Source organism: Taudactylus pleione, unplaced genomic scaffold (genome assembly GCF_031769625.1).
Source record: "Taudactylus pleione unplaced genomic scaffold, aTauple2 ptg000276l, whole genome shotgun sequence".
NCBI lineage: Eukaryota > Metazoa > Chordata > Amphibia > Anura > Myobatrachidae > Taudactylus > Taudactylus pleione.
In genome coordinates this window covers 7,330,570-7,344,175 of record NW_028284678.1, presented here as the reverse complement: position 1 = coordinate 7,344,175, position 13,606 = coordinate 7,330,570, and the positions used below count along the sequence as shown (strand labels likewise).

The following is a 13,606-nucleotide window of genomic DNA, read 5'->3' as shown; positions in this document are numbered from 1 at the left end:
ACATACACACATACAGAACATACAAGCAGGGAGGGTCATACATACAGTACATACAGGCAGGAAGGGTCACACATACACACATACAGTACATACAGGCAAGAAGGGTCACACATACAGTACATGCAGGCAGGAAGGGTCACACATACAGTACATGCAGGCAGGAAGGGTCACACATACACACATACAGTACATACAGGCAAGAAGGGTCACACATACAGTACATACAGGCAGGAAGGGTCACACATACAGTACATGCAGGCAGGAAGGGTCACACATACAGTACATACAGTCAGGAAGGGTCACACCTACAGTACATACTGGCAGGAAGGGTCACACGCATACAGTACATACAGGCAGGAAGGGTCACACATACAGTATATAGAGGCAGGAAGGGTCACACATACAGTACACACAGGCAGGCAGGGTTACACATACACACATACAGTACATACAGGCAGGAAGGGTCACACATACGCACATATAGTACATACAGGCAGGAAGGGTCACACATACACACATACAGTACATACAGGCAGAAAGGGTCACACATGCAGTATATACAGGCAGGAAGGGTCACACATTCACACATACAGTACATACAGGCAGGAAGGGTCACACATTCAGTATATACAGGCAGAAAGGGTCACACATACATACACACATACAGTACATACAGGCAAGAAGGGTCACACATACACACATACAGTACATACAGGCAGGAAGGGTCACACATGCCCACATACAGTACATACAGGCAGGAAGGGTCACACATACAGTACATACAGTACATACAGGCAGTAAGGGTAACACATTCAGTATATACAGGCAGGAAGGGTCACACATTCACACATACAGTATATACAGGCAGGAAGGTTCACACATTCACACATACAGTATATACAGGAAGGAAGAGTCACACATATACACATACAGTACATACAGGCAGGAAGGGTCACACATTCAGTATATACAGACAGGAAGGGTCACACATTCACACATACAGTACATACAGGCAGGAAGGGTCACACATACACATACAGTACATACAGGCAGGAAGGGTCACACATACACACATACAGTACATACAGGCAGGAAGGGTCACACATGCACACATACAGTACATACAGGCAGGAAGGGCCACACATACAGTACATACAGACTGGGAGGGTCACACATACAGTACATTCAGGCAGGAAGGGTCACACATACACACATACACACATACAGGACATACAGGCAGGAAGGGTCACACATACACACATACAGTACATACAGGCAAGAAGGGTCACACATACAGTGCATACAGGCAAGAAGGGTCACACATACAGTACATGCAGGCAGGAAGGGTCACACCTACAGTACATACAGACAGGAAGGGTCACACATACAGTAGATACACGCAGGAAGGGTCACACAAACAGTATATACAGGCAGGAAGGGTCACAAATACACACATACAGTACATACAGGCAGGCAGGGTTACACATACACACAAACAGTACATACAGGCAGGAAGGTCACACATACACACACACACACATACAGGCAGGAAGGGTCACACATACACACACACACACACACACATACAGGTAGGAAGGGTCGCACATACAGTACATACAGCCAGGGAGGGTCGCACATACACACATACAGTACATACAAGCAGGGAGGGTCACACATACAGTACATACAGGCAGGAAGTGTCACACATACACACATACAGTACATACAGGCAGAAAGGGTCACACATACAGTACATACAGTATATACAGGCAGGAAGGGTCACACATTCACACATACAGTATATACAGGCAGGAAGGGTCACAAATACACACATACAGTACATACAGGCAGGAAGGGTCACACATACAGTACATACAGTATATACAGGCAGGAAGGGTTACACATTCACATATACAGTATATACAGGCAGGAAGGGTCACACATACACACATACAGTACATACAGGCATGAAGGGTCACACATACACACATACAGTACATACAGGCAGGAAGGGTCACACATACAGTACATACAGTACATACAGGCAGGAAGGGTCACACATTCAGTATATACCATACTTGCCATCTCTCCCTCATTGTCAGGGAGAGTCCCTGAAATAGCAGCAATCTCCCTGTCTCCCTGAAGAGTCTACAAATCTCCCTCATTTCACCTTACCCCCTTTATGACACTTATATAAAAGAAAAAACAGATATATACATTCAAATGGGATCATTTCCCTGTATTGGTTATAAGGCACAATGATCCCTATGGTTACATGGATTTTCTGATAAGTATCAGTGTGTTTTCATCAACAAGTAGATCTTACTAACTGCTTTGGGGCTCATTTACATGTGGATGTAAATCAATTTTAGGACACGCCTCTCAGATGTAGCAGTACACGCCCACCTTACAGCCGCAGTCATAGGTGCTGCTTTCACAATCTCCCTGAAATGCTTTTTCAAAAGTAGGCAAGTATGGTATATACAGGCAGGAAGGGTCACACATACAGTATATACAGGCAGGAAGGGTCACACATTCACACATACAGTATATACAGGCAGGAAGGGTCACACATACACACATACAGTACATACAGGCAGGTAGGCTCACACATACAGTACATACAGACAGGAAGGGTCACAAATTCACACATTCAGTATATACAGGCAAGAAGGGTAACTCATTCACACATACAGTACATACAGGCAGGAAGGGTCACACACACACACACACACACATACAGTACATACAAGCAGGGAGGGTCACACATACAGTACATACAGGCAGGAAGGGTCACACATTCAGTATATACTCGCAGGAAGGGTCACACATTCACACATACAGTACATACAGGCAGGAAGGGTCACACATACACACATACAGTACATACAAGCAGGGAGGGTCACACATACAGTACATACAGGCAGGAAGGGTCACACATTCAGTATATACTCGCAGGAAGGGTCACACATTCACACATACAGTACATACAGGCAGGAAGGGTCACACACACACATACAGTACATACAGGCAGGAAGGGTCACACCAACAGTACATACAGGCAGGAAGGGTCACACCTACAGTACATGCAGGCAGGAAGGGTCACACCTACAGTACATGCAGACAGGAAGGGTCACACCTACAGTACATACAGGCAGGAAGGGTCACACGCATACAGTACATACAGGCAGGAAGGGTCACAAATACAGTATATACAGGCAGGAAGGGTCACACATACACATATACAGTACATACAGGCAGGCAGGGTTACACATATACACATACAGTACATACAGGTAGGAAGGGTCGCACATACAGTACATACAGCCAGGGAGGGTCACACATACACACATACAGTACATACAAGCAGGGAGGGTCACACATACAGTACATACAGGCAGGAAGGGTCACACACACACACACACACACATACAGTACATACAAGCAGGGAGGGTCACACATACAGTACATACAGGCAGGAAGGGTCACACATTCAGTATATACTCGCAGGAAGGGTCACACATTCACACATACAGTACATACAGGCAGGAAGGGTCACACATACACACATACAGTACATACAAGCAGGGAGGGTCACACATACAGTACATACAGGCAGGAAGGGTCACACATTCAGTATATACTCGCAGGAAGGGTCACACATTCACACATACAGTACATACAGGCAGGAAGGGTCACACACACACATACAGTACATACAGGCAGGAAGGGTCACACCAACAGTACATACAGGCAGGAAGGGTCACACCTACAGTACATGCAGGCAGGAAGGGTCACACCTACAGTACATGCAGACAGGAAGGGTCACACTTACAGTACATACAGGCAGGAAGGGTCACACGCATACAGTACATACAGGCAGGAAGGGTCACAAATACAGTATATACAGGCAGGAAGGGTCACACATACACACATACAGTACATACAGGCAGGCAGGGTTACACATATACACATACAGTACATACAGGTAGGAAGGGTCGCACATACAGTACATACAGCCAGGGAGGGTCACACATACACACATACAGTACATACAAGCAGGGAGGGTCACACATACAGTACATACAGGCAGGAAGGGTCACACATTCAGTATATACTCGCAGGAAGGGTCACACATTCACACATACAGTACATACAGGCAGGAAGGGTCACACACACACATACAGTACATACAGGCAGGAAGGGTCACACATACACACATACAGTACATACCGGCAGGAAGGGTCACACATACAGTACATACAGGCAGGAAGGGTCACACATACACACATACAGTACATACAGGCAGGATGGGTCACACATACAGTACATACAGACAGGAAGGGTCACACATACAGTACATACAGGCAGGAAGGGTCACACATACACACATACAGTACATACAGGCAAGAAGGGTCACACATACAGTACATACAGGCATGAAGGGTCACACCTACAGTACATGCAGGCAGGAAGGGTCACACCTACAGTACATACAGACAGGAAGGGTCACACCTACAGTACATACAGGCAGGAAGGGTCACACGCATACAGTACATACAGGCAGGAAGGGTCACACATACAGTATATACAGGCAGGAAGGGTCACACATACACACATACAGTACATACAGGCAGGCAGGGTTACACATACACACATACAGTACATACAGGCAGGAAGGGTCATACATACATACACACACATATATACAGGCAGGAAGGGTCACACATACGCACATACAGTCCATACAGGCAGGAAGGGTCACACATACACACATACAGTACATGCAGGCAGGAAGGGTCATACAGGCAGGAAGGGTCACACATACACACATACAGTACATACAGGCAGGAAGGGTCACACATACAGTACATACAGGCAGGAAGGGTCACACATTCAATATATACAGGCAGGAAGGGTCACACATACACACATACAGTACATACAGGCAGGAAGGGTCACACATACACACATACAGTACATACAGGCAGGAAGGGTCACACATGCACACATACAGTACATACAGGCAGGAAGGGTCACACATACAGTACATACAGGCAGGAAGGGTCACACATTCACACATACAGTATATACAGGCAGGAAGAGTCACACATACAGTACATACAGGCAGGAAGGGTCACACACACACATACAGTACATACAGGCAGGAAGGGTCACATATACACACATACAGTACATACAGGCAGGAAGGGTCACACATACACACATACAGTACATACAGGCAGGAAGGGTCACACATACAGTACATACAGGGAGGAAGGGTCACACATTCAGTATATACAGGCAGGAAGGGTCACACATTCACACATTCAGTATATACAGGCAGGAAGTGTCACACATACACACATACAGTACATATAGGCAGGAAGTGTCACACATTCACACATACAGTATATACAGGCAGGAAGTGTCACACATTCACACATACAGTACATACAGGCAGCAGGAAGTGTCACACATACACACATACAGTACATACAGGCAGGAAGGGTCACACATACAGTACATTCAGACAGGGAGGGTCACACATACAGTACATACAGGCAGGAAGGGTCACACTTTCAGTATATACAGGCAGGAAGGGTCACACATTCACACATACACTACATACAGGCAGGAAGTGTCACACATACACACACACACACATACAGGTAGGAAGGGTCGCACATACAGTACATACAGCCAGGGAGGGTCACACATACACACATACAGTACATACAAGCAGGGAGGGTCACACATACAGTACATACAGGCAGGAAGGGTCACACATTCAGTATATACAGGCAGGAAGGGTCACACATTCACACATACAGGCAGGAAGGGTCACACATTCACACATACAGGGCCTGATTCAGAGCCGGACGCTCTGACCAGAGCGCTCGCTCTGAATCAGTGCCCTCTTACCTAAAAATGGAGAGGCCTCCTGGCCGCTCGCATAGCTGTGGGTGACCACCCACAGCATATGCGAGCGGCCAAGAAGATGGTCGCGATGGTCAAAACCATCGCGACCATCGGGCTTGTGACGAGACCCTGCGGTAGGGTCTCGGTGACCGCAAGCCCTGGAGTGATTTTGGCTCTATCAGAGCCAAAATCACTCCCACTGACATCACTAGTGACTAGTGATGTCAGTGGGGCCGGACCCAGACGGTTGGCATTCCCATGGGAACGCCTCCGTCTGGCAGCCACGCCCCCGGCACGCCGACCAAAGGGGGCATGCTGTCAGTCACCATCGACAGCACGCCCCCTTTGGTGCGAGACTGGGCTGTCGCTGTCCGGGTCTCGCGCAAGCGCACGACGGAGCTCCCTCCGTCGTGCGCATGCGCATTGGGGTAACATCGACCCACTTGCGAGCGTCCTGCGCTCGCGAGCGGGTCTGAATGACTTCCACAGTACATACAGGCAGGAAAGGTCACACATACACACATACAGTACATAGAGGCAGGAAGGGTCACACATACACACATACAGTACATACAGGCAGGAAAGGTCACACATACAGTACATACAGGCAGGAAGGGTCACACATACAGTACATACAGCCAGGGAGGGTCACACATACAGTACATACAGGCAGGAAGGGTCACACATACAGTACATACAGCCAGGGAGGGTCACACATACACACATACAGTACATACAAGCAGGGAGGTTCACACATACACACATACAGTCAGGGTTGCATACCCGATAAACGGGTGCAGCTCCCACCCCCCCCGGAAAGGCAGGCAAGCCTCCCGCATGCCGCCGATCCCCTGTCTCCCCCCCATCAGTACCTGATAAACCCCCTTCAGCGGGGGGGCGCTGATGCGATTCGCGTCATTTTGGCCCCACCCCCTGCTGCACAATGCCTGTATTTCGGCATTGTGTAGCGGGGCGGGGCCAAAATGACTCGATCGCGTAGCCCCCACCCCCTGTCACACCCAGAAACGGCCTTCAGCCTGCCCGGCCACGCCCCCTTTTGCCGGCCACGCCCCCTGTTTTGCCGAACTGGCTGCTCACTCCCGGAAGGAGCAGCCAGATAGTCGGCAAGTATGCATACAGTACATACAGGCAGGAATGGTCACTCATACAGTACATACAGCCAGGGAGGGTCACACATACACACATACAGTACATACAGATAGGAAGGGTCACACCTACAGTACATACAGGCAGGAAGGGTCACACATACACACATACAGTACATACAGGCAGGGAGGGTGATAGACATAACTACTGGGGTATAACCTCTCTTACCTTAATGTGGACCCTGCCGCTTCTTCCTTGACATGCTGCTGTAGCCCCGCCCCCTGCTGGGGTTAGATGAACATGTGCTGAGCTCCTCCAATCAGGGCTCAGCACAAGCTCCTGTATTGACCAGGAGTCTCTCACTACAGCAGGATGGCAGGACAGGAGCTGCTGTTGCTGCGGTTGGCTGTATTTCCCCTTCACGCTAGGTACCTGGAAGTGACGTGAGTGAGGGCAGAAGTGCAGTTCCTGCCCAGCCAGCTAAAGAGATACTTTGTCCCCACTTACACAAGTTTGTTGTCCCCTCGCGGGCTTGCTGTGCTCGCCACGCTTCAGGCTCGGTGGCATGCTACGCTTGCCACATGGTTATATTCCCCCTCTATGTCCACTTGGATGGCAGGGAATGATGCTGGACACTGGCTGATGACGTCAGGGTCCTCTCGGTGAAGGGGATTTAGACATTACCGTGTTGCTGCTGCAGACCAGGCACAGGCTTTCAGCAACTTGACAGCTGCTCCGAAGTCTGACTGCAGGGCGCCCTCTGGTAAGTAAGGCACCTGGAGATCACGCTCCAGTGGGACCGCCCTCCCTATGCACCTGGGTAGGATACTGACCGACAAGTGTCTTTATCTTAACCCTGTTGGGATGCCGATGTCAGAATTCTGACAGCCGGGATCCGGAGAGTTGGCATCCTGTACCCAACCCCAAAATACAGCTTGTTACATTTAGAAGAGATGAGAACTGACTAAGTTTAAATCTATATAAGAGTCCTTAGTTTTTTGTAATTGGGTGGAATTTGTCAGTAGTTGCTAGGTAGAGTAGTTTGGGGGGGTTATCATGGTTGGTTGGTCGCTGACCATGTGGGAGCTCGTGGGAGTGGCTTGGTGGACTTTATAGGACTGGGGTACGCCCAGCAACTTCCTTTTCTGGACGGTGTTTGTCCTGGACATCCTCAGACCTGTATCTGGTGACATTTAGCTTGTATCTCCCTGTCTTTTGTATCTCCCTGTCTGTTTTCTTCTCCCTGCCTCTTGTATTCTCCTGTTTTTGTGCACCTCTTGTCTATTGCTTCCCCCTGGTTTTTCAATTTCTTATGTTCACTCCGCTGCTTCATCAACCTTTTCCTCTTTCACCCTCCCAAACCACCCCCCCTTTTTTTCATGTCCCGCCCAAAACGATCAGTACCCCCCCCCCGCCGATTCATGGATTCTCCTGTTCCCCCCCCACCTCCCCCTGCCCGGCGGCGCCTTAGTTTGCCGTCTATTTTGTCCCCGGCCGAAGTCTCCAATGCTTCATGGGGACTGGCCACGCCCCCTGCCGCCGACTATGTTCCCCCTCCTGCCGGGCCGTTTTTCCCCCCGGGCGAGCGGTCCCCGTCTCCTGCGGGGTCACCGCTCACCCCGTCAGCCTCTCACTACCTCCTCGCGGGCGCGCCGCCACTTCCGGCCAGGCCTTTCCTCCCTCCGCTCCTGGCCGCATACTGACCCCCCCTTCCGGGTCCCCCCCCGCGGCGCTGTATAAAGTTGCGGGGGGCCCGGCCTTCACCGCTCCGGCGTGCAGCCCTGGCCTGTCCCTTCCTCCCTCCGCTCCTGTAATACTGTCCCCCGCTGCCGGGTGCCCCCCCGCGGCGCTGTATACAGCCGCGGGGGGCCCGGCCCTCCTTGCGGCCAGCGCTCCACGCCCCTTCACACCCGCTATGCTGCTTCATGCTGCAGGGGGCCCAGTCCTCCATGCGGCCAGCGGCGCTCCCCCCGCGGCCGCCATTTTGTCCCCGGGCCCCGCCCCACATCACCAGCTTTCAGCCCCTGTTTTCATGGGGGCCACTTACCCTGGGGGCCCTGTTTCTCACCACCCTACAATTCCTGCCGGGGCGGGTTTCGCCCCCCCCTCTCTATAACCCCCCTCCCGTTCCTCCCAGCCTCCTCTCCCAGCCTGTTTCCTCCCTCCCCCCCTTTCCTCTTTCAGCAGTCCATCCTTCTTTCCCTGTTTTTTCCTCTGCTCCTTCCCTCACTTCATGGTCCTCCCCAGTTTTTCCTTCTGCTTCCCAACCTTCGGTTTTCCTACTTTTCCTGGCCAATTTTCCAATTACCCTCTTTATCCTCCTGCGGGGGCCCCTTTTCCTTATTGGCACCCCTCTTTTGCTCAGCCTTACCATGTCCCAAATTACCCTGTGCCCGTGAATTCTCCTTCCGCCCCATCTTGGCCGCAACAGTTTGTTCCCCCACAGGGTCCTGCCCCACGCCCACCAGTGCCTTCTCTCTGTGCGGTTTGCGCCGCCCCTCCCCCTTTACCTCCTTCTCCTCCTGTCCCGGTTTTTCACCCAGCGACAGTTCCGAGTACCCCCGCTGTGGTGTCCAGTGATTTACCATCCTCTATGTCTCGCCGCAGTGTTTTGCCTAGTGCTCCAGTGATGGCTTCTGGTGATGCTGGGATCGCGAGTGGGAGCGCCGTGGCCGGTCCTGCTACAGGTGCCGTGATCATTGCCCCTGATGTTGCAGTGCCGGAGGCTGTCGGTGACGGGATGTCGGGTCTGGCTGGTGGTGAGTCTGCTGTCCCTCCTTTGCAGTTCGATTTGGAATCTTCAGGGTCTAGCGATAGTAGCTCCTCGTCTAGCTCTCCGCCGCGCCCGCGTAAATTAGCTAACTGGTTGCGCAGCGTTTAGTTAGGAAAGCGGCTAAGCGTCAGTCAGCTCCAGCTGCTAGTGTAGCGCCTGTTGAAGATGCCGGTATGGTTCACTGTGCCAATACGGCAGTAGACAGGGGTTTGCGTAAGCGAGTTAGGGACAAGATTCGCAAGGGTAAGTTTGTGGATGTGTTTTCTCTAACCGACGACATGAAGAAAGCTTTAGATAAAGCCAAAAAACCTGGGGGTGGCGGGGAGGATTCTTGCCGTGGTTTTCATCATTGGCTTAGTGGCATACTGTTTTTTTCGGCCTGCTTCCTTGAAACGCGCCCAACGGAGCACCGTAATGTAATAAAGTATATTAATTTGGTGCATGATATTTTTATCAAATCCAAGGGCTTTGTTTGGAGAGATTATGACGAACAGTTTCGTAGGAAGCAGGACGGTCAGCTGATTATGCCTCTGGGCCGTAAGGATGTGGAGGTCTGGTTAGCTGTTACACAGGAAACTAAGGCGCCTGCGGAAGGGGCACAGGGTAGGAAGGCTTCTCTCCCTTCGCGTGCTGGAGCGAACATGCTCGGTAAAGGGAAGTGTTTCGCCTATAATGACTCTCGGTGTTCCCGGGGGTCAGGATGTCGTTTTCGTCACTCCTGCCGCATCTGTAACGGTAGTCACCCCGCTAAAGACTGTAAGTCAGGAGCAAAGGGTTCGGGGGGCAGGTCTGACGCTACCGGAGTTGACAAGTAAGGCCTATTCTCCGGTGGTACTAGACGAGTTAGCGAAATGGTTGGGATGGTATCCTTTGCGGGACGATTCCCAATTTTTGCTGGATGGTTTTCGTTTGGGTTTCCGATTACCCGTAGCTGGCGCTTTGCATGTAGTCTCCTCCCAGAATTTGCGGTCGGCCAGAGAGCTTCCCCATGTGGTACGACAGAAAGTTTTTGCTGAAGTGGCGTTGGGCCGTATGTCCGGGCCTTTTCCCTCCCCTCCTGTGCAGGACCTATGCATTTCTCCTCTGGGAGTCGTGCCCAAAAAGGTCCAGGGTAAATTCCGTCTGATACAGCATTTGTCGTACCCTCATGGGGGCTCTGTGAACGATGCAATCCCCCACTCGCTTTGCCAGGTCCAGTACCAGCTATTTGATGAGGCACTCGCTATGATTAGGGGTTATGGTCCTGGGGCGGTGATGGCAAAATTGGATGTGGAATCTGCTTTCCGCCTGCTTCCGTTGCACCCCGAGTCCCTACGTTTTATGGGTTTTATGTTGGATGGTCAATTTTTTGTCGACAGGTGCCTCCCCATGGGCTGTGCTATCTCGTGTGCTTATTTTGAAAAGTTCAGCACCTTTTTGCATTGGTGTATCCAGGCTGGCACTGGCCATGCTGGTATCGCACATTATTTGGACGACTTTTTGTTCGTCGGCCCACATGATAGCACAGTTTGTGGGGACGTGTTGTTTTCTGCGCAGGCCCTTTTTCGGGTGCTCGGCGTTCCGGTGGCCACAGACAAGACGGAGGGTCCGACTTCTTGCTTGTCTTACCTAGGTATCGAAGTGGACACTGTTGCTGGGTGCTGCCGTTTGTCAGACGATAAGGTGCAGCGATTGCTAGGTCAGATTCAATGTTGCTTAGATTCTCGGCGGGTTAAATTGCGCCATGTTCAGTCGGTTCTCGGTTCATTTCACTTTGCGTGTCGGATCATCCCGATGGGGAGGGTGTTTTGCTGTAAATTGGAGCGGGCCATTGCGGGGGTCTCCAACCCGCATTTTAGTGTTCGCCTTTCCAGGGAAATCCTAGATGACCTCCGGGTGTGGGCTTCATTTTTGTTGGATTTCAACCTCGAGTTAATTTGGCCATTGCAGCCGGTTGACAATGCTGAATTGCAGTTGTTCACCGATGCTGCAGGTTCAACTGGCTTTGGGGCATATTTTCAGGGGGAATGGTGCGCTGCTCCATGGCCGGCATCATGGATAGCTCGCGGATTGCAGTATAACCTGTTGTTATTGGAACTTTTTCCGATAATAGTGGCTGTGGATTTGTGGGCTGACAGTTTGTCTAACCAGAACATAATTTTTTGGTGTGACAACCTGGGCGTGGTGCACGCTATTAATAATCAGCGTTCTTCATCTCCTATGGCGCTGCGTCTGTTGAGGTTTTTAGTTTTGAAATGTTTGAAGGCGAATATTGTCTTCAGGGCGAGGCATGTACCGGGCATTGAAAACGGGATAGCGGATTCACTATCCCGCTTTCAATTTGATAGGTTTCGGGTGTTGGCCCCTGAGGCTAATCCGATTGGGATGACGTGTCCGTCTTCTGTATGGCAGATTGTCGAGCCAGACTAATTGGTCTGGCCCGGAAGTCCCTGGCTCCGTCAACTTTGTGAGTTTACGAGGCAGCTTGGCGCGACTGGGAGGCTCATCGGGTTAGGCATCCTGCGGTGGGTAAGTCTTTAGATCAGCGTTTAGTTGAATTTGTGTGGGACCATTATCAGAGGGGCCGATCTAAGGCGGCCATGGCTTCCGCCCTTGCAGGTATTGCTTTTTTCTCTCGCCTTCACGGCGGTCATGATCCCACAAAGTCCTTTGTGCTGTCTAAGGCCCTTAAGGGTTGGGCTAAAGAAAACCCCATGGTGGCTGATTCTCGCCGGCCGATTGACCTGGCCCTGCTGCAGCGGTTGATAGGGGTAGTTTCATTGATTACATCTTCCGAATTTGAGTCTTTTTTGTTAAGTTTAGCGTTTGCGCTTGCTTTTTTTGGCGCGTTTCGGATTAGTGAGCTTGTGGCATCTAGTAAGAGGTCTGCTGATTCAGGGCTATTGTTTAAGCATGTGGTAATCCAGGAGGGGGCTATCCTGTGCAAAATTCCACGTTCCAAAACTGATCAGTTAGGGCGTGGGCATTGGGTTACCATTAAGCCGCATGCTAATTCTGAGATTTGCCCTTTGCGCTTGGCTGGGATATATGCGGGTCTGCGCCCGTCGGTTGGCGCGCAATGGTTATTACATGCTGACTCCTCTCCTTTGACTAAGTTTCAGTTTGCTGCTGTGTTTAAGCGCTGTTTGGGTCAGCTGGGTTTAGATGTTGCGCATTATGGGACGCATTCTTTCCGTATTGGCGCGGCTACGTGTGCAGCAGCTAGCGGATTGCCTCCATCTGCCATTCAAGCGATTGGGAGATGGAGGTCATCCACCTATAAATCATATGTTAGATGTGATAAGCTTTAAGTTGTGTTTTTCTCACCCAGAAACGTAGTTTACCCGCCAGTTTTTGAATGGCTAGCATTCAAAAATTGAGGGTGTGAAGGGATTTTTTAATTTTTCCTCCAAAGAAAAAAGGGCCGTAATTCAATTGGCTTATTATACACGGCTCATGGATCACTAGGACAAAAAGGAGGTTTTTTGGATTTTCTCCTTCGCCTGGGCATTGTTACTAACGTTCTCCTCCTAAGTTACCTCTATCCCTTCATATAATGTTTCTTTACTGACGTTTTAGTTCTTTTTGCTCTTTTACAGCTATGTCCGTGTCTTCTGAGCAAGTCTGGCTTGTGGGCCATTCGTTTATTTATTGGGCTGAAAGGCATGCGATGGCAAAAAGGGCATCCCTGTTGTTAGGGGGACGTCAGGTTCGTTGGTTTGGAGTCAGGGGCATGCGGTGGCCAGCTCTTTTAGAATTCTTGTTTCAGCAGGAGATGCGCTGTGGGCGCCCGGCATGGCTGGTGATTCACCTCGGAGGCAATGA

General features: G+C 50.6%; 1 pseudogene; it reads left to right on the top strand.

Annotated features, from left to right (window-relative positions):
• The first annotated feature begins 10,474 nt into the window (after positions 1–10,474).
• On the top strand, positions 10,475–13,092 carry LOC148513590 (uncharacterized; annotated as a pseudogene).
• The last annotated feature ends 514 nt before the right edge of the window (positions 13,093–13,606 follow it).